We start from the raw sequence: 24,448 nt of genomic DNA, 5'->3' as shown, positions 1-24,448 counted from the left end.
AATCATAGGCGGGGAATCAGAGGCGGGGAATCAGAGGCGGGGAATCAGATGCGGGGAATCAGAGGTGCGGAATCAGAGGCGGGGTAACAGAGGAGGGGAATCAGAGGCGGGGAATCAGAGGCGGGGAATAAGAGGCGGGGAATCAGAGGCGTGCAATCAGAGGCGGGGAATCAGAGGCGGGGAATCAGAAGTGGGGAATCAGAGGTGGGGAATCAGAGGCGGGGAATCAGAATCAGGGAATCAGAGGCGGGCAATCAGAGGTGGGGAATCAGAGGAGGGGAATCAGAGGCGGGGAATCAGAGGCGGTGATTTCGAGGCGGGGAATCAGACGCGGGAATCAGAGGCGGGGAATCAGAAGTGGGGAATCAGAGGTGGGGAATCTGAGGCGGGGAATCAGAGGCAGGTAATCAGAGGCGGGCAATCAGATGCAGGGAATCAGAGGCAGGGAATCAGAGGCAGGGAATCTGAGGCTGGGAATCTGAGGCAGGGAATCTGAGGTGGGCAATCAGAGGTGGGAAAACAGGCGGGTAAACAAAGGCGGGTAAACATAGGCGGGGAATCAGAGGCGGGGAATCAGAGGCGGGGAATCAGAGGCGGGGAATCAGAGTCGGGGAATCAGAGGCGGGGAATCTGAGGCAGGGAATCAGATGCAGGGAAACAGAGGCGTGGAATCAGAGGCGGGGTATCAGAGGTGGGGAATCAGAGGCGCGGAATCAGATGCGGGGAATCAGAGGCGTGGAATCAGAGACGGGGAATCAGAGGCGGTGAATCAGAAGTGGGGAATCAGAGGTGGGGGATCAGAGGCGGGGAATCAGAGGCGGGGAATCAGATGCAGGGAATCTGAGGCAGGGAATCAGAGGCAGGGAATCAGAGGCAGGGAACCTGAGGTGGCGAATATGAGGTCTTGAATCAGAGGCGGGGAAACAGGCGGGTAAACAGAGGCGGGGAATCAGAGGCAGGGAATCAGCCGTGGGGAATCAGAGGCAGGGAATCAGATGAAGGGAATCTGATGCAGGGAATCTGAGGCAGGGTATCTGAGGCAGGGAATCTGTGGCAGGGAATCTGATGCGGGTTATAAGAAGGGGGAAATGAGATGTGGGAAACGAGATGCAGAGAAAGAGGCACGGAAATAGAGGCAGGGAAAGAGAGGCAGGATATCAGAGGCGGGTAATCAGAGGCGTGGAATCTGTGGTGGGGAATCAGAGGCGGGAAAACAGGCGGGTAAACAGAGGCGGGTAAACATAGGCGGGGAATCAGAGGCGTGGAATCAGAGGCGGGAAATCAGAGGCGGGGAAAGATATGTGGGGAAAAGTAGGCCTGGAAAGTTGAGCGGAAAGGGAGGCAGTGAATCAGAGGTGGGGAATCAGAGGCGGGGAATCAGAGGCGGGGAACCAGAGGCGGTGAATCAGAGGCGGGGAATCAGAAGCGGGGAATCAGAGGTGGGGAATCAGAGGTGGGGAATCAGAGGCGGGGAATCAGAGGTGGAGAATCAGAGGCGGGCAATCAGATGCAGGGAATCAGAGGCAGGGAATCAGAGGCAGGGAATCAGCGGCAGGGAATCTGAGGTGGGGAATCAGAGGCGGGGAAACAGGTGGGTAAACAGAGGCGGGTAAACATAGGCGGGGAATCAGAGGCGCGGAATCAGAGGCGGGGAATCAGAGGCGGGGAATCAGAGGCGGGGAATCAGAGGCGGGGAATCAGATGCGGGGAATCAGAGGTGCGGAATCAGAGGCGGGGTAACAGAGGAGGGGAATCAGAGGCGGGGAATCAGAGGCGGGGAATCAGAGTCGTGGAATCAGAGGCGTGCAATCAGAGGTGGGGAATCAGAGGCGGGGAATCAGAAGTGGGGAATCAGAGGTGGGGAATCAGAGGCGGGGAATCAGAATAAGGGAATCAGAGGCGGGCAATCAGAGGTGGGGAATCAGAGGAGGGGAATCAGAGGTGGGGAATCAGAGGCGGTGATTTCGAGGCGGGGAATCAGACGCGGGAATCAGAGGCGGGGAATCAGAAGTGGGGAATCAGAGGTGGGGAATCTGAGGCGGGGAATCAGAGGCAGGTAATCAGAGGCGGGCAATCAGATGCAGGGAATCAGAGGCAGGGAATCAGAGGCAGGGAATCTGAGGCTGGGAATCTGAGGCAGGGAATCTGAGGTGGGCAATCAGAGGTGGGAATACAGGCGGGTAAACAGAGGCGGGTAAACATAGGCGGGGAATCAGAGGCGGGGAATCAGAGGCGGGGAATCAGAGGCGGGGAATCAGAGTCGGGGAATCAGAGGCGGGGAATCTGAGGCAGGGAATTCAGATGCAGGGAAACAGAGGCGGGGAATCAGAGGCGGGGTATCAGAGGCGGGGAATCAGAGGCGCGGAATCAGATGCGGGGAATCAGAGGCGTGGAATCAGAGACGGGGAATCAGAGGCGGGGAATCAGAAGTGGGGAATCAGAGGTGGGGGATCAGAGGCGGGGAATCAGAGGCGGGGAATCAGATGCAGGGAATCTGAGGCAGGGAATCAGAGGCAGGGAATCAGAGGCAGGGAACCTGAGGTGGCGAATATGAGGTCTTGAATCAGAGGCGGGGAAACAGGTGGGTAAACAGAGGCGGGGCATCAGAGGCAGGGAATCAGCCGTGGGGAATCAGAGGCAGGGAATCAGATGAAGGGAATCTGATGCAGGGAATCTGAGGCAGGGTATCTGAGGCAGGGAATCTGTGGCAGGGAATATGATGCGGGTTATCAGAAGGGGGAAATGAGATGTGGGAAACGAGATGCAGAGAAAGAGGCACGGAAATAGAGGCAGGGAAAGAGAGGCAGGATATCAGAGGCGGGTAATCAGAGGCGTGGAATCTGTGGTGGGGAATCAGAGGCGGGAAAACAGGCGGGTAAACAGAGGCGGGTAAACATAGGCGGGGAATCAGAGGCGTGGAATCAGAGGCGGGAAATCAGAGGCGGGGAAAGATATGTGGGGAAAAGTAGGCCAGGAAAGTTGAGCGGAAAGGGAGGCAGTGAATCAGAGGTGGGGAATCAGAGGCGGGGAATCAGAGGCGGGGAACCAGAGGCGGTGAATCAGAGGCGGGGAATCAGAAGCGGGGAATCAGAGGTGGGGAATCAGAGGCGGGGAATCAGAGGCGGAGAATCAGAGGCGGGCAATCAGATGCAGGGAATCAGAGGCAGGGAATCAGAGGCAGGGAATCAGAGGCAGGGAATCTGAGGCAGGGAATCTGAGGTGGTGAATCAGAGGCGGGGAAACAGGTGGGTAAACAGAGGCGGGTTAACATAGGCGGGGAATCAGAGGCGCGGAATCAGAGGCAGTGAATCAGAGGCAGGGAATCAGAGGAGGGGAATCAGAGGCAGGGAATCAGAGGCAAGGAATCAGAGGCGGGGAATCAGAGGCGGGGAATCAGATGCGGGGAATCAGAGGTGGGGAATCAGAGGCGGGGTATCAGAGGAGGGGAATCAGAGGCGGGGAATCAGAGGTGGGGAATCAGAGGCGGGGAATCAGAGGCGTGCAATCAGTGGCGGGGAATCAGAGGCGGGGCAATCAGTGGTGGGGAATCAGAGGCGAGGAATCAGAGGCGGGGAAACAGAGGCGGGGAATCAGAGGCGGTGAATCAGAGGCGGGGAATGAGACGCGGGGAATCAGAGGCGGGGAATCAGAAGTGGGGAATCAGAGGTGGGGAATCAGAGGCGGGGAATCAGAGGCAGGGAATCAGAGGCAGGGAATCTGAGACAGGGAATCTGAGGCAGGGAATCTGAGGTGGGCAATCAGAGGCGGGAAAACAGGCGGGTAAACAGAGGCGGGTAAACATAGGCGGGGAATCAGAGGCGGGGAATCAGAGGCGGGGAATCAGAGGTGGGGAATCAGAGTCGGGGAATCAGAGGCGGGGAATCTGAGGCGGGGAATCAGATGCAGAGAATCAGAGGCGGGGAATCAGAGGCGGGGTATCAGAGGCGGGGAGTCAGAGGCGCGGAATCAGAGGCGGGGAATCAGAGGCGTGGAATCAGAGACGGGGAATCAGAGGCGGGGAATCAGAAGTGGGGAATCAGAGGTGGGAAATCAGAGGCGGGGAATCAGAGGCGGGAAATCAGAGGCAGGGAATCAGAGGCAGGGAATCAGAGGCAGGGAATCAGAGGCAGGGAACCTGAGGTGGCGAATATAATGTGGTGAATCAGAGGCGGGGAAACAGGCGGGTAAACAGAGGCGGGGAATCGGAGGCAGGGAATCAGCCGCGGGGAATCAGAGGCAGGGAATCAGATGAAGGGAATCTGATGCAGGGAATCTGAGGCAGGGTATCTGAGGCAGGGAATCTGTGGCAGGGAATCTGATGCGGATTATCAGAAGGGGGAAATGAGATGTGGGAAACGAGATGCAGAGAAAGAGGCACGGAAATAGAGGCAGGGAAAGAGAGGCAGGGTATCAGAGGCGGGTAATCAGAGGCGTGGAATCAGAGGCGGGGAATCAGAGACAAGGAAAGAGAGGCGTGGAATCAGAGGTGAGGAATCAGAGCCGGTGAATCTGAGCCGGGAAATCAGAAGCAGAGCAACAGAGGTGGTGAAACATGGGTGCGGAATCGGACACGGGGAATCAGAGGTGGGGACTCAGAGGCCGGGAATCAGAGGCAGGGAATCTGAGGCAGGTTATCAGAGGCAGGGAATCAGAGGTGGGGAATCAGAGGCGGGGAATCAGAGGTGGGGAATCAGAGGCGGGGAATCAGAGGCGGGGAATCAGAGGCGGAGAATCAGAGGCGGGCAATCAGATGCAGGAAATCAGAGGCAGGGAATCAGAGGCAGGGAATCTGAGGCAGGGAATCTGTGGCAGGGATTCCGATGCGGGTTATCAGAAGGGGGAAATGAGATGTGGGAAACGAGATGCAGAGAAAGAGGCACGGAAATAGAGGCAGGGAAAGAGAGGCAGGGTATCTAGGCGGGTAATCAGAGGCGTGGAATGAGAGGCGGGGAATCAGAGACACAGAAAGAGAGGCGTGGAATCAGAGGTGCGGAATCAGAGCGGGTGAATCTGAGCCGGGAAATCAGAGGCGGTGAAACATGGGTGCGGAATCGGATGCGGGGAATCAGAAGTGGGGACTCAGAGGCAGGGAATTAGAGGCAGGGAATCAGAGGCAGGTTATCAGAGGCAGGGAATCAGAGGCGGGGAATGAGAGGCGAGGAATCAGAGGCGGGGAATCAGAGGCGGGGAATCAGAGGCGGGGAATCAGAGGCGGAGAATCAGAGGCGGGCAATCAGATGCAGGGAATCAGGGGCAGGGAATCAGAGGCAGAGCATCAGAGGCAGGGAATCTGAGGCAGGGACTCAGAGGTGGGGAATCAGAGGCGGGGAATCAGAGGCAGGGAATCAGATGAAGGGAATCTGATGCAGGGAATCTGAGGCAGGGAATCTGAGGCAGGGAATCTGTTGCAGGGAATCTGATGCGGGTTATCAGAAGGGGGAAATGAGATGTCGGAAACGAGATGCAGAGAAAGAGGCACGGAAATAGAGGAAGGGAAAGAGAGGCATGGAATCAGACGCGGGAAATCAGAGGCGGGGAATCAGAGGCGGGGAATCAGAGGCGTGGAATCAGAGGGGGGAATCAGAGGTGGGGAATCAGAGGCGGGGAATCAGAGGCGGGGAATCAGAGGCAGGGAATCAGAGGCAGGGAATCAGATGAAGGGAATCTGATGCAGGGAATCTGAGGCAGGGAATCTGAGGCAGGGAAACAGGCGGGTAAACAGAGGCGGGTAAACATAGGCGGGGAATAAGAGGCGGGGAATCAGAGGCGGGTAAACAGAGGCGGGTAAACATAGGCGGGGAATAAGAGGCGGGGAATCTGAGGCGGGGAATCAGAGGTGGGGAATCAGAGGCGGGGAATCAGAGGCGGGGAATCAGATGCGGGGAATCAGAGGCGGGGAATCAGAGGCGGGGAATCAGAGCCGGGGTATCAGAGGAGGGGAATCAGAGGCGGGGAATCAGAGGCGGGGAATCAGAGGCGGGGAATCAGAGGCGGGGAATCAGAGGCGTGGAATCAGAGGCGGGAAATCAGAGGCAGGGAAAGATATGTGGGAAAAGTAGGCCAGGAAAGTTGAGCGGAAAGGGAGGCAGAGAATCAGAGGTGGGGAATCAGAGGCGGGGAATCAGAGGCGGGGAATCAGAGGCGGGGAATCAGAAGCGGGGAATCAGAGGTGGGGAATCAGAGGTGGGGAATCAGAGGCGGAGAATCAGAGGCGGGCAATCAGATGCAGGGAATCAGAGGCAGGGAATCAGAGGCAGGGAATCAGAGGCAGGGAATCTGAGGCAGGGAATCTGAGGTGGGGAATCAGAGGCGGGGAAACAGGTGGGTAAACAGAGGCGGGTAAACATAGGCGGGGAATCAGAGGCGCAGAATCAGAGGCGGGGAATCAGAGGCGGGGAATCAGAGGTGGGGAATCAGAGGCGGGGAATCAGATGCGGGGAATCAGAGGTGGGGAATCAGAGGCGGGGTAACAGAGGAGGTGAATCAAAGGCGGGGAATCAGAGGCGGGGAATGAGAGGCGGGGAAACAGAGGCGTGCAATCAGAGGCGGGGAGTCAGAGGCGGGGAATCAGAAGTGGGGAATCAGAGGTGGGGAATCAGAGGCGGGGAATCAGAATCAGGGTATCAGAGGCGGGCAATCAGAGGTGGGGAATCAGAGGAGGGGAATCAGAGGTGGGGAATCAGACGCGGGAATCAGAGGCGGGGAATCAGAAGGGGGGAATCAGAGGTGGGGAATCAGAGGCGGGGAATCAGAGGCAGGTAATCAGAGGCGGGCAATCAGATGCAGGGAATCAGAGGCATGGAATCAGAGGCAGGGAATCTGAGACAGGGAATCTGAGGCAGGGAATCTGAGGTGGGCAATCAGAGGCGGGAAAACAGGCGGGTAAACAGAGGCGGGTAAACATAGGCGGGGAATCAGAGGCGGGGAATCAGAGGCGGGGAATCAGAGGTGGGGAATCAGAGTCGGGGAATCAGAGGCGGGGAATCTGAGGCGGGGAATCAGATGCAGAGAATCAGAGGCGGGGAATCAGAGGCGGGGTATCAGAGGCGGGGAGTCAGAGGCGCAGAATCAGAGGCGGGGAATCAGAGACGTGGAATCAGAGACGGGGAATCAGAGGCGGGGAATCAGAAGTGGGGAATCAGAGGTGGGAAATCAGAGGCAGGGAATCAGAGGCGGGAAATCAGAGGCAGGGTATCAGAGGCGGGCAATCAGATGCAGGGAATCAGAGGCAGGGAATCAGAGGCAGGGAATCAGAGGCAGGGAACCTGAGGTGGCGAATATGATGTGGTGAATCAGAGGCGGGGAAACAAGCGGGTAAACAGAGGCGGGGAATCGGAGGCAGGGAATCAGCCGCGGGGAATCAGAGGCAGGGAATCAGATGAAGGGAATCTGATGCAGGGAATCTGAGGCAGGGTATCTGAGGCAGGGAATCTGTGGCAGGGAATCTGATGCGGATTATCAGAAGGGGGAAATGAGATGTGGGAAACGAGATGCAGAGAAAGAGGCACGGAAATAGAGGCAGGGAAAGAGAGGCAGGGTATCAGAGGCGGGTAATCAGAGGCGTGGAATCAGAGGCGGGGAATCAGAGGTGGGGAATCAGAAGTGGGGAATAAGAGGTGGGGAATCAGAGGCGGGGAATCAGAGGCGTGGAATCAGAGGCGGGCAATCAGAAGTGGGGAATCAGAGGCGGGGAATCAGAGGCAGGGAATCAGAGGCGGTGAATCAGATGCGGGGAATCAGAGGCAGGGAATCAGAGGCGGGGAATCAGAAGTGGGGTATCAGAGGTGGGGAATCACAGGCGGGGAATCAGAGGCGGGGAATCAGAGGCGGGCAATCAGATGCAGGGAATCAGAGGCAGGGAATCAGAGGCAGGGAACCAGACGCAGGGAATCAAATGAAGGGAATCTGATGCGGGGAATCTGAGGCAGGGAATCTGAGGCAGGGAATCTGTGGTGGGGAATCAGAGGCGGGTAAACAGGCGGTTAAACAGAGGCGGGTAAACATAGGCGGGGAATCAGAGGTGTGGTATCAGAGGCGGGAAATCAGAGGCGGGGAAAGATATGTGGGGAAAAGTAGTCCAGGAAAGTTGAGCGGAAAGGGAGGCATTGAATCAGAGGTGGGGAATCAGAGGCGGGGAATCAGAGGCGGGGAATCAGAGGCGGGGAATCAGAGGCAGGGAATCAGAAGCGGGGAATCAGAGGTGGGGAATCAGAGGCGGGGAATCAGAGGCGGAGAATCAGAGGCGGGCAATCAGATGCAGGGAATCAGAGGCAGGGAATCAGAGGCAGGGAATCAGAGGCAGGGAATCTGAGGCAGGGAATCTGAGGTGGGGAATCAGAGGCGGGGAAACAGGTGGGTAAACAGAGGCGGGTAAACATAGGCGGGGAATCAGAGGCGCGGAATCAGAGGCGGTGAATCAGAGGCAGGGAATCAGAGTCGGGGAATCAGAGGCGGGGAATCAGATGAGGGGAATCAGAGGTGGGGAATCAGAGGCGGGGTATCAGAGGAGGGGAATCAGAGGCGGGGAATCAGAGGCGGGGAATCAGAGGCGGGGAATCAGAGGCGTGCAATCAGAGGCGGGGAATCAGAGGCGGGGAATCAGAAGTGGGGAATCAGAGCTGGGGAATCAGAGGCGGGGAATCAGAATCAGCGAATCAGAGGCGGGGCAATCAGAGGTGGGGAATCAGAGGTGGGGAATCAGAGGCGGGGAATCAGAGGCGGTGAATCACAGGCAGGGAATCAGACGCGGGGAATCAGAGGCGGGGATCAGAAGTGGGGAATCAGAGGTGGGGAATCAGAGGCGGGGAATCAGAGGCAGGTAATCAGAGGCGGGCAATCAGATGCAGGGAATCAGAGGCAGGGAATCAGAGGCAGGGAATCTGAGGCAGGGAATCTGAGGCAGGGAATCTGAGGTGGGCAATCAGAGGCGGGAAAACAGGCGGGTAAACAGAGGCGGGTAAACATAGACGGGGAATCAGAGGCGGGGAATCAGAGGCGGGGAATCAGAGGCGGGGAATCAGAGTCGGGGAATCTGAGGCGGGGAATCAGATGCAGGGAATCAGAGGCGGGGAATCAGAGGCGGGGTATCAGAGGCGGGGAATCAGAGGCGCGGAATCAGAGGCGGGGAATCAGAGGCGTGGAATCAGAGACGGGGAATCAGAGGCGGGGAATCAGAAGTGGGGAATCAGAGGTGGGAAATCAGAGGCTGGGAATCAGAGGCGGTGAATCAGAGGCGGGGAATCAGAGGCAGGGTATCAGAGGCGGGCAATCAGATGCAGGGAATCAGAGGCAGGGAATCAGAGGCAGGGAATCAGAGGCAGGGAACCTGAGATGGCGAATATGAGGTGGTGAATCAGAGGCGGGGAAACAGTCGGGTAAACAGAGGCGGGGAATCAGAGGCAGGGAATCAGCCGCGGGGAATCAGAGGCAGGGAATCAGATGAAGGGAATCTGATGCAGGGAATCTGAGGCAGGGTATCTGAGGCAGGAAATCTGTGGCAGGGAATCTGATGCGGGTTATCAGAAGGTGGAAATGAGATGTGGGAAACGAGATGCAGAGAAAGAGGCACGGAAATAGAGGCAGGGAAAGAGAGGCAGGGTATCAGAGGCGGGTAATCAGAGGCAGGGAATCAGAGGCAGGGAATCAGAGGCAGGTTATCAGAGGCAGGGAATCAGAGGCGGGGAATCAGAGGCGAGGAATCAGAGGCGGGGAATCAGAGGCGGGGAATCAGAGGCGGGGAATCAGAGGCGGAGAATCAGAGGCGGGCAATCAGATGCAGGGAATCAGGGGCAGGGAATCAGAGGCAGAGCATCAGAGGCAGGGAATCTGAGGCAGGGACTCAGAGGTGGGGAATCAGAGGCGGGGAATCAGAGGCAGGGAATCAGATGAAGGGAATCTGATGCAGGGAATCTGAGGCAGGGAATCTGAGGCAGGGAATCTGTTGCAGGGAATCTGATGCGGGTTATCAGAAGGGGGAAATGAGATGTCGGAAACGAGATGCAGAGAAAGAGGCACGGAAATAGAGGAAGGGAAAGAGAGGCATGGAATCAGACGCGGGAAATCAGAGGCGGGGAATCAGAGGCGGGGAATCAGAGGCGTGGAATCAGAGGGGGGAATCAGAGGTGGGGAATCAGAGGCGGGGAATCAGAGGCGGGGAATCAGAGGCAGGGAATCAGAGGCAGGGAATCAGATGAAGGGAATCTGATGCAGGGAATCTGAGGCAGGGAATCTGAGGCAGGGAAACAGGCGGGTAAACAGAGGCGGGTAAACATAGGCGGGGAATAAGAGGCGGGGAATCAGAGGCGGGTAAACAGAGGCGGGTAAACATAGGCGGGGAATAAGAGGCGGGGAATCTGAGGCGGGGAATCAGAGGTGGGGAATCAGAGGCGGGGAATCAGAGGCGGGGAATCAGATGCGGGGAATCAGAGGCGGGGAATCAGAGGCGGGGAATCAGAGCCGGGGTATCAGAGGAGGGGAATCAGAGGCGGGGAATCAGAGGCGGGGAATCAGAGGCGGGGAATCAGAGGCGGGGAATCAGAGGCGTGGAATCAGAGGCGGGAAATCAGAGGCAGGGAAAGATATGTGGGAAAAGTAGGCCAGGAAAGTTGAGCGGAAAGGGAGGCAGAGAATCAGAGGTGGGGAATCAGAGGCGGGGAATCAGAGGCGGGGAATCAGAGGCGGGGAATCAGAAGCGGGGAATCAGAGGTGGGGAATCAGAGGTGGGGAATCAGAGGCGGAGAATCAGAGGCGGGCAATCAGATGCAGGGAATCAGAGGCAGGGAATCAGAGGCAGGGAATCAGAGGCAGGGAATCTGAGGCAGGGAATCTGAGGTGGGGAATCAGAGGCGGGGAAACAGGTGGGTAAACAGAGGCGGGTAAACATAGGCGGGGAATCAGAGGCGCAGAATCAGAGGCGGGGAATCAGAGGCGGGGAATCAGAGGTGGGGAATCAGAGGCGGGGAATCAGATGCGGGGAATCAGAGGTGGGGAATCAGAGGCGGGGTAACAGAGGAGGTGAATCAAAGGCGGGGAATCAGAGGCGGGGAATGAGAGGCGGGGAAACAGAGGCGTGCAATCAGAGGCGGGGAGTCAGAGGCGGGGAATCAGAAGTGGGGAATCAGAGGTGGGGAATCAGAGGCGGGGAATCAGAATCAGGGTATCAGAGGCGGGCAATCAGAGGTGGGGAATCAGAGGAGGGGAATCAGAGGTGGGGAATCAGACGCGGGAATCAGAGGCGGGGAATCAGAAGGGGGGAATCAGAGGTGGGGAATCAGAGGCGGGGAATCAGAGGCAGGTAATCAGAGGCGGGCAATCAGATGCAGGGAATCAGAGGCATGGAATCAGAGGCAGGGAATCTGAGACAGGGAATCTGAGGCAGGGAATCTGAGGTGGGCAATCAGAGGCGGGAAAACAGGCGGGTAAACAGAGGCGGGTAAACATAGGCGGGGAATCAGAGGCGGGGAATCAGAGGCGGGGAATCAGAGGTGGGGAATCAGAGTCGGGGAATCAGAGGCGGGGAATCTGAGGCGGGGAATCAGATGCAGAGAATCAGAGGCGGGGAATCAGAGGCGGGGTATCAGAGGCGGGGAGTCAGAGGCGCGGAATCAGAGGCGGGGAATCAGAGACGTGGAATCAGAGACGGGGAATCAGAGGCGGGGAATCAGAAGTGGGGAATCAGAGGTGGGAAATCAGAGGCAGGGAATCAGAGGCGGGAAATCAGAGGCAGGGTATCAGAGGCGGGCAATCAGATGCAGGGAATCAGAGGCAGGGAATCAGAGGCAGGGAATCAGAGGCAGGGAACCTGAGGTGGCGAATATGATGTGGTGAATCAGAGGCGGGGAAACAAGCGGGTAAACAGAGGCGGGGAATCGGAGGCAGGGAATCAGCCGCGGGGAATCAGAGGCAGGGAATCAGATGAAGGGAATCTGATGCAGGGAATCTGAGGCAGGGTATCTGAGGCAGGGAATCTGTGGCAGGGAATCTGATGCGGATTATCAGAAGGGGGAAATGAGATGTGGGAAACGAGATGCAGAGAAAGAGGCACGGAAATAGAGGCAGGGAAAGAGAGGCAGGGTATCAGAGGCGGGTAATCAGAGGCGTGGAATCAGAGGCGGGGAATCAGAGGTGGGGAATCAGAAGTGGGGAATAAGAGGTGGGGAATCAGAGGCGGGGAATCAGAGGCGTGGAATCAGAGGCGGGCAATCAGAAGTGGGGAATCAGAGGCGGGGAATCAGAGGCAGGGAATCAGAGGCGGTGAATCAGATGCGGGGAATCAGAGGCGGGGAATCAGAGGCGGGGAATCAGAAGTGGGGTATCAGAGGTGGGGAATCACAGGCGGTGAATCAGAGGCGGGGAATCAGAGGCGGGCAATCAGATGCAGGGAATCAGAGGCAGGGAATCAGAGGCAGGGAACCAGACGCAGGGAATCAAATGAAGGGAATCTGATGCGGGGAATCTGAGGCAGGGAATCTGAGGCAGGGAATCTGTGGTGGGGAATCAGAGGCGGGTAAACAGGCGGTTAAACAGAGGCGGGTAAACATAGGCGGGGAATCAGAGGTGTGGTATCAGAGGCGGGAAATCAGAGGCGGGGAAAGATATGTGGGGAAAAGTAGTCCAGGAAAGTTGAGCGGAAAGGGAGGCATTGAATCAGAGGTGGGGAATCAGAGGCGGGGAATCAGAGGCGGGGAATCAGAGGCGGGGAATCAGAGGCAGGGAATCAGAAGCGGGGAATCAGAGGTGGGGAATCAGAGGCGGGGAATCAGAGGCGGAGAATCAGAGGCGGGCAATCAGATGCAGGGAATCAGAGGCAGGGAATCAGAGGCAGGGAATCAGAGGCAGGGAATCTGAGGCAGGGAATCTGAGGTGGGGAATCAGAGGCGGGGAAACAGGTGGGTAAACAGAGGCGGGTAAACATAGGCGGGGAATCAGAGGCGCGGAATCAGAGGCGGTGAATCAGAGGCAGGGAATCAGAGTCGGGGAATCAGAGGCGGGGAATCAGATGAGGGGAATCAGAGGTGGGGAATCAGAGGCGGGGTATCAGAGGAGGGGAATCAGAGGCGGGGAATCAGAGGCGGGGAATCAGAGGCGGGGAATCAGAGGCGTGCAATCAGAGGCGGGGAATCAGAGGCGGGGAATCAGAAGTGGGGAATCAGAGCTGGGGAATCAGAGGCGGGGAATCAGAATCAGCGAATCAGAGGCGGGGCAATCAGAGGTGGGGAATCAGAGGTGGGGAATCAGAGGCGGGGAATCAGAGGCGGTGAATCACAGGCAGGGAATCAGACGCGGGGAATCAGAGGCGGGGATCAGAAGTGGGGAATCAGAGGTGGGGAATCAGAGGCGGGGAATCAGAGGCAGGTAATCAGAGGCGGGCAATCAGATGCAGGGAATCAGAGGCAGGGAATCAGAGGCAGGGAATCTGAGGCAGGGAATCTGAGGCAGGGAATCTGAGGTGGGCAATCAGAGGCGGGAAAACAGGCGGGTAAACAGAGGCGGGTAAACATAGACGGGGAATCAGAGGCGGGGAATCAGAGGCGGGGAATCAGAGGCGGGGAATCAGAGTCGGGGAATCTGAGGCGGGGAATCAGATGCAGGGAATCAGAGGCGGGGAATCAGAGGCGGGGTATCAGAGGCGGGGAATCAGAGGCGCGGAATCAGAGGCGGGGAATCAGAGGCGTGGAATCAGAGACGGGGAATCAGAGGCGGGGAATCAGAAGTGGGGAATCAGAGGTGGGAAATCAGAGGCTGGGAATCAGAGGCGGTGAATCAGAGGCGGGGAATCAGAGGCAGGGTATCAGAGGCGGGCAATCAGATGCAGGGAATCAGAGGCAGGGAATCAGAGGCAGGGAATCAGAGGCAGGGAACCTGAGATGGCGAATATGAGGTGGTGAATCAGAGGCGGGGAAACAGTCGGGTAAACAGAGGCGGGGAATCAGAGGCAGGGAATCAGCCGCGGGGAATCAGAGGCAGGGAATCAGATGAAGGGAATCTGATGCAGGGAATCTGAGGCAGGGTATCTGAGGCAGGAAATCTGTGGCAGGGAATCTGATGCGGGTTATCAGAAGGTGGAAATGAGATGTGGGAAACGAGATGCAGAGAAAGAGGCACGGAAATAGAGGCAGGGAAAGAGAGGCAGGGTATCAGAGGCGGGTAATCAGAGGCGTGGAATCAGAGGCGGGGAATCAGAGCCGGTGAATCTGAGCCGGGAAATCAGAAGCAGAGCAACAGAGGTGGTGAATCATGGGTGCGGAATCGGACGCGGGGAATCAGAGGTGGGGACTCAGAGGCAGGGAATCAGAGGCAGGGTATCAGAGGCGGGTAATCAGAGGCGTGGAATCGGAGGCGGGGAATCAGAGGCGGGGAATCAGAGGCGGGCAATCAGATGCAGGGAATCAGAGGCAGGGAATCAGAGGCAGGGAACCAGACGCAGGGAATCAAATGAAGGGAATCTGATGCGGGGAATCTGAGGCAGGGAATCTGAGGCAGGGAATCTGTGGTGGGGAATCAGAGGCGGGAAAACAGGCGGTTAAACAGAGGCGGGTAAACATAAGCGGGGAATCAGAGGCGTGGAATCAGAGACGGGGAATCAGAGGCGGGGAATCAGAAGTGGGGAATCAGAGGTGGGAAATCAGAGGCTGGGAATCAGAGGCGGTGAATCAGAGGCGGGGAATCAGAGGCAGGGTATCAGAGGCGGGCAATCAGATGCAGGGAATCAGAGGCAGGGAATCAGAGGCAGGGAATCAGAGGCAGGGAACCTGAGATGGCGAATATGAGGTGGTGAATCAGAGGCGGGGAAACAGTCGGGTAAACAGAGGCGGGGAATCAGAGGCAGGGAATCAGCCGCGGGGAATCAGAGGCAGGGAATCAGATGAAGGGAATCTGATGCAGGGAATCTGAGGCCGGGTATCTGAGGCAGGAAATCTGTGGCAGGTAATCTGATGCGGGTTATCAGAAGGTGGAAATGAGATGTGGGAAACGAGATGCAGAGAAAGAGGCACGGAAATAGAGGCAGGGAAAGAGAGGCAGGGTATCAGAGGCGGGTAATCAGAGGCGTGGAATCAGAGGCGGGGAATCAGAGCCGGTGAATCTGAGCCGGGAAATCAGAAGCAGAGCAACAGAGGTGGTGAATCATGGGTGCGGAATCGGACGCGGGGAATCAGAGGTGGGGACTCAGATGCAGGGAATCAGAGGCAGGGTATCAGAGGCGGGTAATCAGAGGCGTGGAATCGGAGGCGGGGAATCAGAGACACAGAATGAGAGGCGAGGAATCAGAGGTGCGGAATCAGAGCCGGTGAATCTGAGCCGGGAAAACAGAAGCAGAGCAACAGAGGCGGTGAAACATTGGTGCGGAATCGGACGTGGGGAATCAGAGGTGGGGACTCAGAGGCAGGGAATCAGAGGCAGGGAATCAGAGGCAGGTTATCAGAGGCAGGGAATCAGAGGCGGGGAATCAGAGGCGGGGAATCAGAGGCGGGGAATCAGAGGCGGGGAATCAGAGGCGGGGAATCAGAGGCGGAGAATTAGAGGCGGGCAATCAGATGCAGGAAATCAGAGGCAGGGAATCAGAGGCAGGGAATCAGAGGCAGGGAATCTGAGGCAGGGAATCAGAGGTGGGGAATCAGAGGCGGGGAATCAGAGGCAGGGAATCAGATGAAGGGAATCTGATGCAGGGAATCTGAGGCAGGGAATCTGAGGCAGGGAATCTGTGGCAGGGAATCTTATGCGGGTTATCAGAAGGGGGAAATGAGATGTGGGAAATGAGATGCAGAGAAAGAGGCACGGAAATAGAGGCAGGAAAAGAGAGGCAGGGAATCAGAGGCGGGGAATCAGAGGTGGGGAATCAGAGGCGGGGAATCAGAGGCGGGGAATCAGAGAGGGGAATCAGAGGTGGGGAATCAGAGGCGGGGAATCAGAGGCAGGGAATCAGAGGCAGGAAATCAGAGGCGGCGAATCTGAGGCGTGGAATCAGAGGAGGGGAAAGAGATGTGGGGAAACGTAGGCCAGGAAAGTTGCTCGGAAAGGGAGGCGGTGAATCAGAGGCGGGGAATCAGAGGCGGGGAATCAGAGGCGGGGAATCAGAGGCGTGGAATCAGAGGTGGGGAAAGAGATGTGGGGAAACAGGCGGGTAAACAGAAGCAGGTAAACATAGCTGCATTAATAGATGCAGCGAAAGAGATGGGCGAAACATAGTGGTTGGAACTTGTGTGTTGAAAATTAGGTACACAGAACAGATCAAACAGAGTTGTTGAAAATGAGGGAGGGAAAGAGAGGCACGGAAAGAGTGGAGGGGAAAGAGTGCAGGCAAAATAGAGGCATAGAGACAGAGGTGGGGAATCAGATGCGGGGAATCAGAGGCGGGGAATCAGAGGCAGGGAATCAGATGAAGGGAATCTAATGCAGGGAAACTGAGGCAGGGAATCTGAGGCAGGGAATCGGAGGCAGGGAATCTGAGGCAGGGAATCAGTAAAAAGTTATCAGAGGCAGGGTATCAGAGGCGGAGAATCAGAGGTGGGGAATCAGAAGTGGGGAATCAGAGGTGGGGAATCAGAGGCGTGGAATCAGAGGCGGGGAATCAGAGGTGGGGAATCAGAAGTGGGGAATCAGAGGTGGGGAATCAGAGGCGGGGAATCAGAGGCGTGGAATCAGAGGCGGGCAATCAGAAGTGGGGAATCAGAGGCGGGGAATCAGAGGCAGGGAATCAGAGGCGGTGAATCAGATGCGGGGAATCAGAGGCGGGGAATCAGAGGCGGGGAATCAGAAGTGGGGTATCAGAGGTGGGGAATCAGAGGCGGGGAATCAGAGGGGGGGAATCAGAGGCGGGCAATCAGATGCAGGGAATCAGAGGCAGGGAATCAGAGGCAGGGAACCAGACGCAGGGAATCAAATGAAGGGAATCTGATGCGGGGAATCTGAGGCAGGGAATCTGAGGCAGGGAATCTGTGGTGGGGAATCAGAGGCGGGAAAACAGGCGGTTAAACAGAGGCGGGTAAACATAGGCGGGGAATCAGAGGCGTGGAATCAGAGGCGGGAAATCAGAGGCGGGGAAAAATATGTGGGGAAAAGTAGGCCAGGAAAGTTGAGCGGAAAGGGAGGCATTGAATCAGAGGTGGGGAATCAGAGGCGGGGAATCAGAGGCGGGGAATCAGAGGCGGGGAATCAGAGGCAGGGAATCAGAAGCGGGGAATCAGAGGTGGGGAATCAGAGGCGGGGAATCAGAGGCGGAGAATCAGAGGCGGGCAATCAGATGCAGGGAATCAGAGGCAGGGAATCAGAGGCAGGGAATCAGAGGCAGGGAATCTGAGGCAGGGAATCTGAGGTGGGGAATCAGAGGCGGGGAAACAGGTGGGTAAACAGAGGCGGGTAAACATAGGCGGGGAATCAGAGGCGCGGAATCAGAGGCGGGGAATCAGAGGCAGGGAATCAGAGTCGGGGAATCAGAGGCGGGGAATCAGATGAGGGGAATCAGAGGTGGGGAATCAGAGGCGGGGTATCAGAGGAGGGGAATCAGAGGCGGGGAATCAGAGGCGGGGAATCAGAGGCGGGGAATCAGAGGCGTGCAATCAGAGGCGGGGAATCAGAGGCGGGGAATCAGAAGTGGGGAATCAGAGCTGGGGAATCAGAGGCGGGGAATCAGAATCAGCGAATCAGAGGCGGGGCAATCAGAGGTGGGGAATCAGAGGTGGGGAATCAGAGGCGGGGAATCAGAGGCGGTGAATCACAGGCGGGGAATCAGACGCGGGGAATCAGAGGCGGGGATCAGAAGTGGGGAATCAGAGGTGGGGAATCAGAGGCGGGGAATCAGAGGCAGGTAATCAGAGGCGGGCAATCAGATGCAGGGAATCAGAGGCAGGGAATCAGAGGCAGGGAATCTGAGGCAGGGAATCTGAGGCAGGGAATCTGAGGTGGGCAATCAGAGGCGGGAAAACAGGCGGGTAAACAGAGGCGGGTAAACATAGACGGGGAATCAGAGGCGGGGAATCAGAGGCGGGGAATCAGAGGCGGGGAATCAGAGTCGGGGAATCAGAGGCGGGGAATCTGAGGCGGGGAATCAGATGCAGGGAATCAGAGGCGGGGAATCAGAGGCGGGGTATCAGAGGCGGGGAATCAGAGGTGCGGAATCAGAGGCAGGTAATCAGAGGCGGGCAATCAGATGCAGGGAATCAGAGGCAGGGAATCAGAGGCAGGGAATCTGAGACAGGGAATCTGAGGCAGGGAATCTGAGGTGGGCAATCAGAGGCGGGAAAACAGGCGGGTAAACAGAGGCGGGTAAACATAGGCGGGGAATCAGAGGCGGGGAATCAGAGGCGGGGAATCAGAGGTGGGGAATCAGAGTCGGGGAATCAGAGGCGGGGAATCTGAGGCGGGGAATCAGATGCAGAGAATCAGAGGCGGGGAATCAGAGGCGGGGTATCAGAGGCGGGGAGTCAGAGGCGCGGAATCAGAGGCGGGGAATCAGAGGCGTGGAATCAGAGACGGGGAATCAGAGGCGGGGAATCAGAAGTGGGGAATCAGAGGTGAGAAATCAGATGCAGGGAATCAGGGGCAGGGAATCAGAGGCAGAGAATCAGAGGCAGGGAATCTGAGGCAGGGACTCAGAGGCAGGGAATCAGAGGCAGGGAATCAGAGGCAGGGAACCTGAGGTGGCGAATATGATGTGGTGAATCAGAGGCGGGGAAACAGGCGGGTAAACAGAGGCGGGGAATCGGAGGCAGGGAATCAGCCGCGGGGAATCAGAGGCAGGGAATCAGATGAAGGGAATCTGATGCAGGGAATCTGAGGCAGGGTATCTGAGGCAGGGAATCTGTGGCAGGGAATCTGATGCGGATTATCAGAAGGGGGAAATGAGATGTGGGAAACGAGATGCAGAGAAAGAGGCACGGAAATAGAGGCAGGGAAAGAGAGGCAGGGTATGAGAGGCGGGTAATCAGAGGCGTGGAATCAGAGGCGGGGAATCAGAGACAAGGAAAGAGAGGCGTGGAATCAGAGGTGAGGAATCAGAGCCGGTGAATCTGAGCCGGGAAATCAGAAGCAGAGCAACAGAGGTGGTGAAACATGGGTGCGGAATCGGACACGGGGAATCAGAGGTGGGGACTCAGAGGCCGGGAATCAGAGGCAGGGAATCAGAGGCAGGTTATCAGAGGCAGGGAATCAGAGGTGGGGAATCAGAGGCGGGCAATCAGATGCAGGAAATCAAAGGCAGGGAATCAGAGGCAGGGAATCTGAGGCAGGGAATCTGTGGCAGGGATTCCGATGCGGGTTATCAGAAGGGGGAAATGAGATGTGGGAAACGAGATGCAGAGAAAGAGGCACGGAAATAGAGGCAGGGAAAGAGAGGCAGGGTATCTAGGCGGGTAATCAGAGGCGTGGAATGAGAGGCGGGGAATCAGAGACACAGAAAGAGAGGCGTGGAATCAGAGGTGCGGAATCAGAGCGGGTGAATCTGAGCCGGGAAATCAGAGGCGGTGAAACATGGGTGCGGAATCGGATGCGGGGAATCAGAAGTGGGGACTCAGAGGCAGGGAATCAGAGGCAGGGATTCAGAGGCAGGTTATCAGAGGCAGGGAGTCAGAGGCGCGGAATCAGAGGCGGGGAATCAGAGGCGTGGAATCAGAGACGGGGAATCAGAGGCGGGGAATCAGAAGTGGGGAATCAGAGGTGGGAAATCAGAGGCGGGGAATCAGAGGCGGGAAATCAGAGGCAGGGTATCAGAGGCGGGCAATCAGATGCAGGGAATCAGAGGCAGGGAATCAGAGGCAGGGAATCAGATGCAGGGAACCTGAGGTGGCGAATATGATGTGGTGAATCAGAGGCGGGGAAACAGGCGGGTAAACAGAGGCGGGGAATCGGAGGCAGGGAATCAGCCGCGGGGAATCAGAGGCAGGGAATCAGATGAAGGGAATCTGATGCAGGGAATCTGAGGCAGGGTATCTGAGGCAGGGAATCTGTGGCAGGGAATCTGATGCGGATTATCAGAAGGGGGAAATGAGATGTGGGAAACGAGATGCAGAGAAAGAGGCACGGAAATAGAGGCAGGGAAAGAGAGGCAGGGTATCAGAGGCGGGTAATCAGAGGCGTGGAATCAGAGGCGGGGAATCAGAGACAAGGAAAGAGAGGCGTGGAATCAGAGGTGAGGAATCAGAGCCGGTGAATCTGAGCCGGGAAATCAGAAGCAGAGCAACAGAGGTGGTGAAACATGGGTGCGGAATCGGACACGGGGAATCAGAGGTGGGGACTCAGAGGCCGGGAATCAGAGGCAGGGAATCAGAGGCAGGTTATCAGAGGCAGGGAATCAGAGGTGGGGAATCAGAGGCGGGCAATCAGATGCAGGAAATCAGAGGCAGGGAATCAGAGGCAGGGAATCTGAGGCAGGGAATCTGTGGCAGGGATTCCGATGCGGGTTATCAGAAGGGGGAAATGAGATGTGGGAAACGAGATGCAGAGAAAGAGGCACGGAAATAGAGGCAGGGAAAGAGAGGCAGGGTATCTAGGCGGGTAATCAGAGGCGTGGAATGAGAGGCGGGGAATCAGAGACACAGAAAGAGAGGCGTGGAATCAGAGGTGCGGAATCAGAGCGGGTGAATCTGAGCCGGGAAATCAGAGGCGGTGAAACATGATTGCGGAATCGGATGCGGGGAATCAGAAGTGGGGACTCAGAGGCAGGGAATCAGAGGCAGGGAATCAGAGGCAGGTTATCAGAGGCAGGGAATCAGAGGCGGGGAATCATAGGCGAGGAATCAGAGGCGGGGAATCAGAGGCGGGGAATCAGAGGCGGGGAATCAGAGGCGGAGAATCAGAGGCGGGCAATCAGATGCAGGGAATCAGGGGCAGGGAATCAGAGGCAGAGAATCAGAGGCAGGGAATCTGAGGCAGGGACTCAGAGGTGGGGAATCAGAGGCGGGGAATCAGAGGCAGGGAATCAGATGAAGGGAATCTGATGCAGGGAATCTGAGGCAGGGAATCTGAGGCAGGGAATCTGTTGCAGGGAATCTGATGCGGGTTATCAAAAGGGGGAAATGAGATGTGGGAAACGAGATGCAGAGAAAGAGGCACGGAAATAGAGGAAGGGAAAGAGAGGCATGGAATCAGACGCGGGAAATCAGAGGCGGGGAATCAGAGGCGGGGAATCAGAGGCGGGGAATCAGAGGGGGGAATCAGAGGTGTGGAATCAGAGGCGGGGAATCAGAGGCGGGGAATCAGAGGCAGGAAATCAGAGGCAGGGAATCAGATGAAGGGAATCTGATGCAGGGAATCTGAGGCAGGGAATCTGAGGCAGGGAAACAGGCGGGTAAACAGAGGCGGGTAAACATAGGCGGGGAATAAGAGGCGGGGAATCAGAGGCGGGTAATCAGAGGCGGGTAAACATAGGCGGGGAATAAGAGGCGGGGAATCAGAGGCGGGGAATCAGAGGTGGGGAATCAGAGGTGGGGAATCAGAGGCGGGGAATCAGAGGCGGGGAATCAGAGCCGGGGTATCAGAGGAGGGGAATCAGAGGCGGGGAATCAGAGGCGGGGAATCAGAGGCGGGGAATCAGAGGCGGGGAATCAGAGGCGTGGAATCAGAGGCGTGAAATCAGAGGCGGGGAAAGATATGTGGGGAAAAGTAGGCCAGGAAAGTTGAGCGGAAAGGGAGGCAGAGAATCAGAGGTGGGGAATCAGAGGCGGGGAATCAGAGGCGGGGAATCAGAGGCGGGGAATCAGAAGCGGGGAATCAGAGGTGGGGAATCAGAGGTGGGGAATCAGAGGCGGAGAATCAGAGGCGGGCAATCAGATGCAGGGAATCAGAGGCAGGTTATCAGAGGCAGGGAATCAGAGGCGGGGAATCAGAGGCGAGGAATCAGAGGCGGGGAATCAGAGGCGGGGAATCAGAGGCGGGGAATCAGAGGCGGAGAATCAGAGGCGGGCAATCAGATGCAGGGAATCAGGGGCAGGGAATCAGAGGCAGAGAATCAGAGGCAGGGAATCTGAGGCAGGGACTCAGAGGTGGGGAATCAAAGGCGGGGAATCAGAGGCAGGGAATCAGATGAAGGGAATCTGATGCAGGGAATCTGAGGCAGGGAATCTGAGGCAGGGAATCTGTTGCAGGGAATCTGATGCGGGTTATCAGAAGGGGGAAATGAGATGTGGGAAACGAGATGCAGAGAAAGAGGCACGGAAATAGAGGAAGGGAAAGAGAGGCATGGAATCAGACGCGGGAAATCAGAGGCGGGGAATCAGAGGCGGGGAATCAGAGGTGGGGAATCAGGCGGGGAATCAGAGGCGGGGAATCAGAGGCAGGGAATCAGAGGCAGGGAATCAGATGAAGGGAATCTGATGCAGGGAATCTGAGGCAGGGAATCTGAGGCAGGGAAACAGGCGGGTAAACAGAGGCGGGTAAACATAGGCGGGGAATAAGAGGCGGGGAATCAGAGGCGGGTAAACAGAGGCGGGTAAACATAGGCGGGGAATAAGAGGCGGGGAATCAGAGGCGGGGAATCAGAGGTGGGGAATCAGAGGCGGGGAATCAGAGGCGGGGAATCAGATGCGGGGAATCAGAGGCGGGGAATCTGAGGCGGGGAATCAGAGCCGGGGTATCAGAGGAGGGGAATCAGAGGCGGGGAATCAGAGGCGGGGAATCAGAGGCGGGGAATCAAAGGCGGGGAATCAGAGGCGTGGAATCAGAGGCGTGAAATCAGAGGCGGGGAAAGATATGTGGGGAAAAGTAGGCCAGGAAAGTTGAGCGGAAAGAGAGGCAGAGAATCAGAGGTGGGGAATCAGAGGCGGGGAATCAGAGGCGGGGAATCAGAGGCGGGGAATCAGAAGCGGGGAATCAGAGGTGGGGAATCAGAGGTGGGGAATAGAGGCGGAGAATCAGAGGCGGGCAATCAGATGCAGGGAATCAGAGGCAGGGAATCAGAGGCAGGGAATCAGAGGCAGGGAATCTGAGGCAGGGAATCTGAGGTGGGGAATCAGAGGCGGGGAAACAGGTGGGTAAACAGAGGCGGGTAAACATAGGCGGGGAATCAGAGGCGCGGAATCAGAGGCGGGGAATCAGAGGCGGGGAATCAGAGGCGGGGAATCAGAGGCGGGGAATCAGATGCGGGGAATCAGAGGTGGGGAATCAGAGGCGGGGTAACAGAGGAGGTGAATCAGAGGCGGGGAATCAGAGGCGGGGAATCAGAGGCGGGGAAACAGAGGTGTGCAATCAGAGGCGGGGAATCAGAGGCGGGGAATCAGAAGTGGGGAATCAGAGGTGGGGAATCAGAGGCGGGGAATCAGAATCAGGGTATCAGAGGCGGGCAATCAGAGGTGGGGAATCAGAGTAGGGGAATCAGAGGTGGGGAATCAGACGCGGGAATCAGAGGCGGGGAATCAGAAGTGGGGAATCAGAGGTGGGGAATCTGAGGCGGGGAATCAGAGGCAGGTAATCAGAGGTGGGCAATAAGATGCAGGGAATCAGAGGCAGGGAATCAGAGGCAGGGAATCTGAGGCAGGGAATCTGAGGCAGGGAATCTGAGGTGGGCAATCAGAGGCGGGAAAACAGGCGGGTAAACAGAGGCAGGTAAACATAGGCGGGAAATCAGAGGCGGGGTATCAGAGGCGGGGAATCAGAGGCGGGGAATCAGAGTCGGGGAATCAGAGGCGGGGAATCTGAGGCAGGGAATCAGATGCAGGGAAACAGAGGCGGGGAATCAGAGGCGGGGTATCAGAGGCGGGGAATCAGAGGCGCGGATTCAAATGCGGGGAATCAGAGGCGTGGAATCAGAAACGGGGAATCAGAGGAGGGGAATCAGAAGTGGGGAATCAGAGGTGGGGGATCAGAGGCGGGGAATCAGAGGCGGGGAATCAGAGGCGGGGAATCAGAGGCAGGGAATCAGAGGCGGGCAATCAGATGCAGGGAATCTGAGGCAGGGAATCAGAGGCAGGGAATCAGAGGCAGGGAACCTGAGGCGGCGAATATGAGGTCTTGAATCAGAGGCGGGGAAACAGGCGGGTAAACAGAGGCGGGGAATCAGAGGCAGGGAATCAGCCGTGGGGAATCAGAGGCAGGGAATCAGATGAAGGGAATCTGATGCAGGGAATCTGAGGCAGGGTATCTGAGGCAGGGAATCTGTGGCAGGGAATCTGATGCGGGTTATCAGAAGTGGGAAATGAGATGTGGGAAACGAGATGCAGAAAAAGAGGCACGGAAATAGAGGCAGGGAAAGAGAGGCAGGGTATCAGATGCGGGTAATCAGAGGCGTGGAATCGGAGGCGGGGAATCAGAGACACAGAATGAGAGGCGTGGAATCAGAGGTGCGGAATCAGAGCCGGTGAATCTGAGCCGGGAAAACAGAAGCAGAGCAACAGAGGCGGTGAAACATTGGTGCGGAATCGGACGCGGGGAATCAGAGGTGGGGACTCAGAGGCAGGGAATCAGAGGCAGGGAATCAGAGGCAGGTTATCAGAGGCAGGGAATCAGAGGCGGGGAATCAGAG

This window comes from Narcine bancroftii, chromosome 4 (genome assembly GCF_036971445.1).
Source record: "Narcine bancroftii isolate sNarBan1 chromosome 4, sNarBan1.hap1, whole genome shotgun sequence".
Lineage (NCBI taxonomy): Eukaryota > Metazoa > Chordata > Chondrichthyes > Torpediniformes > Narcinidae > Narcine > Narcine bancroftii.
This window is presented reverse-complemented; position numbering follows the sequence as displayed.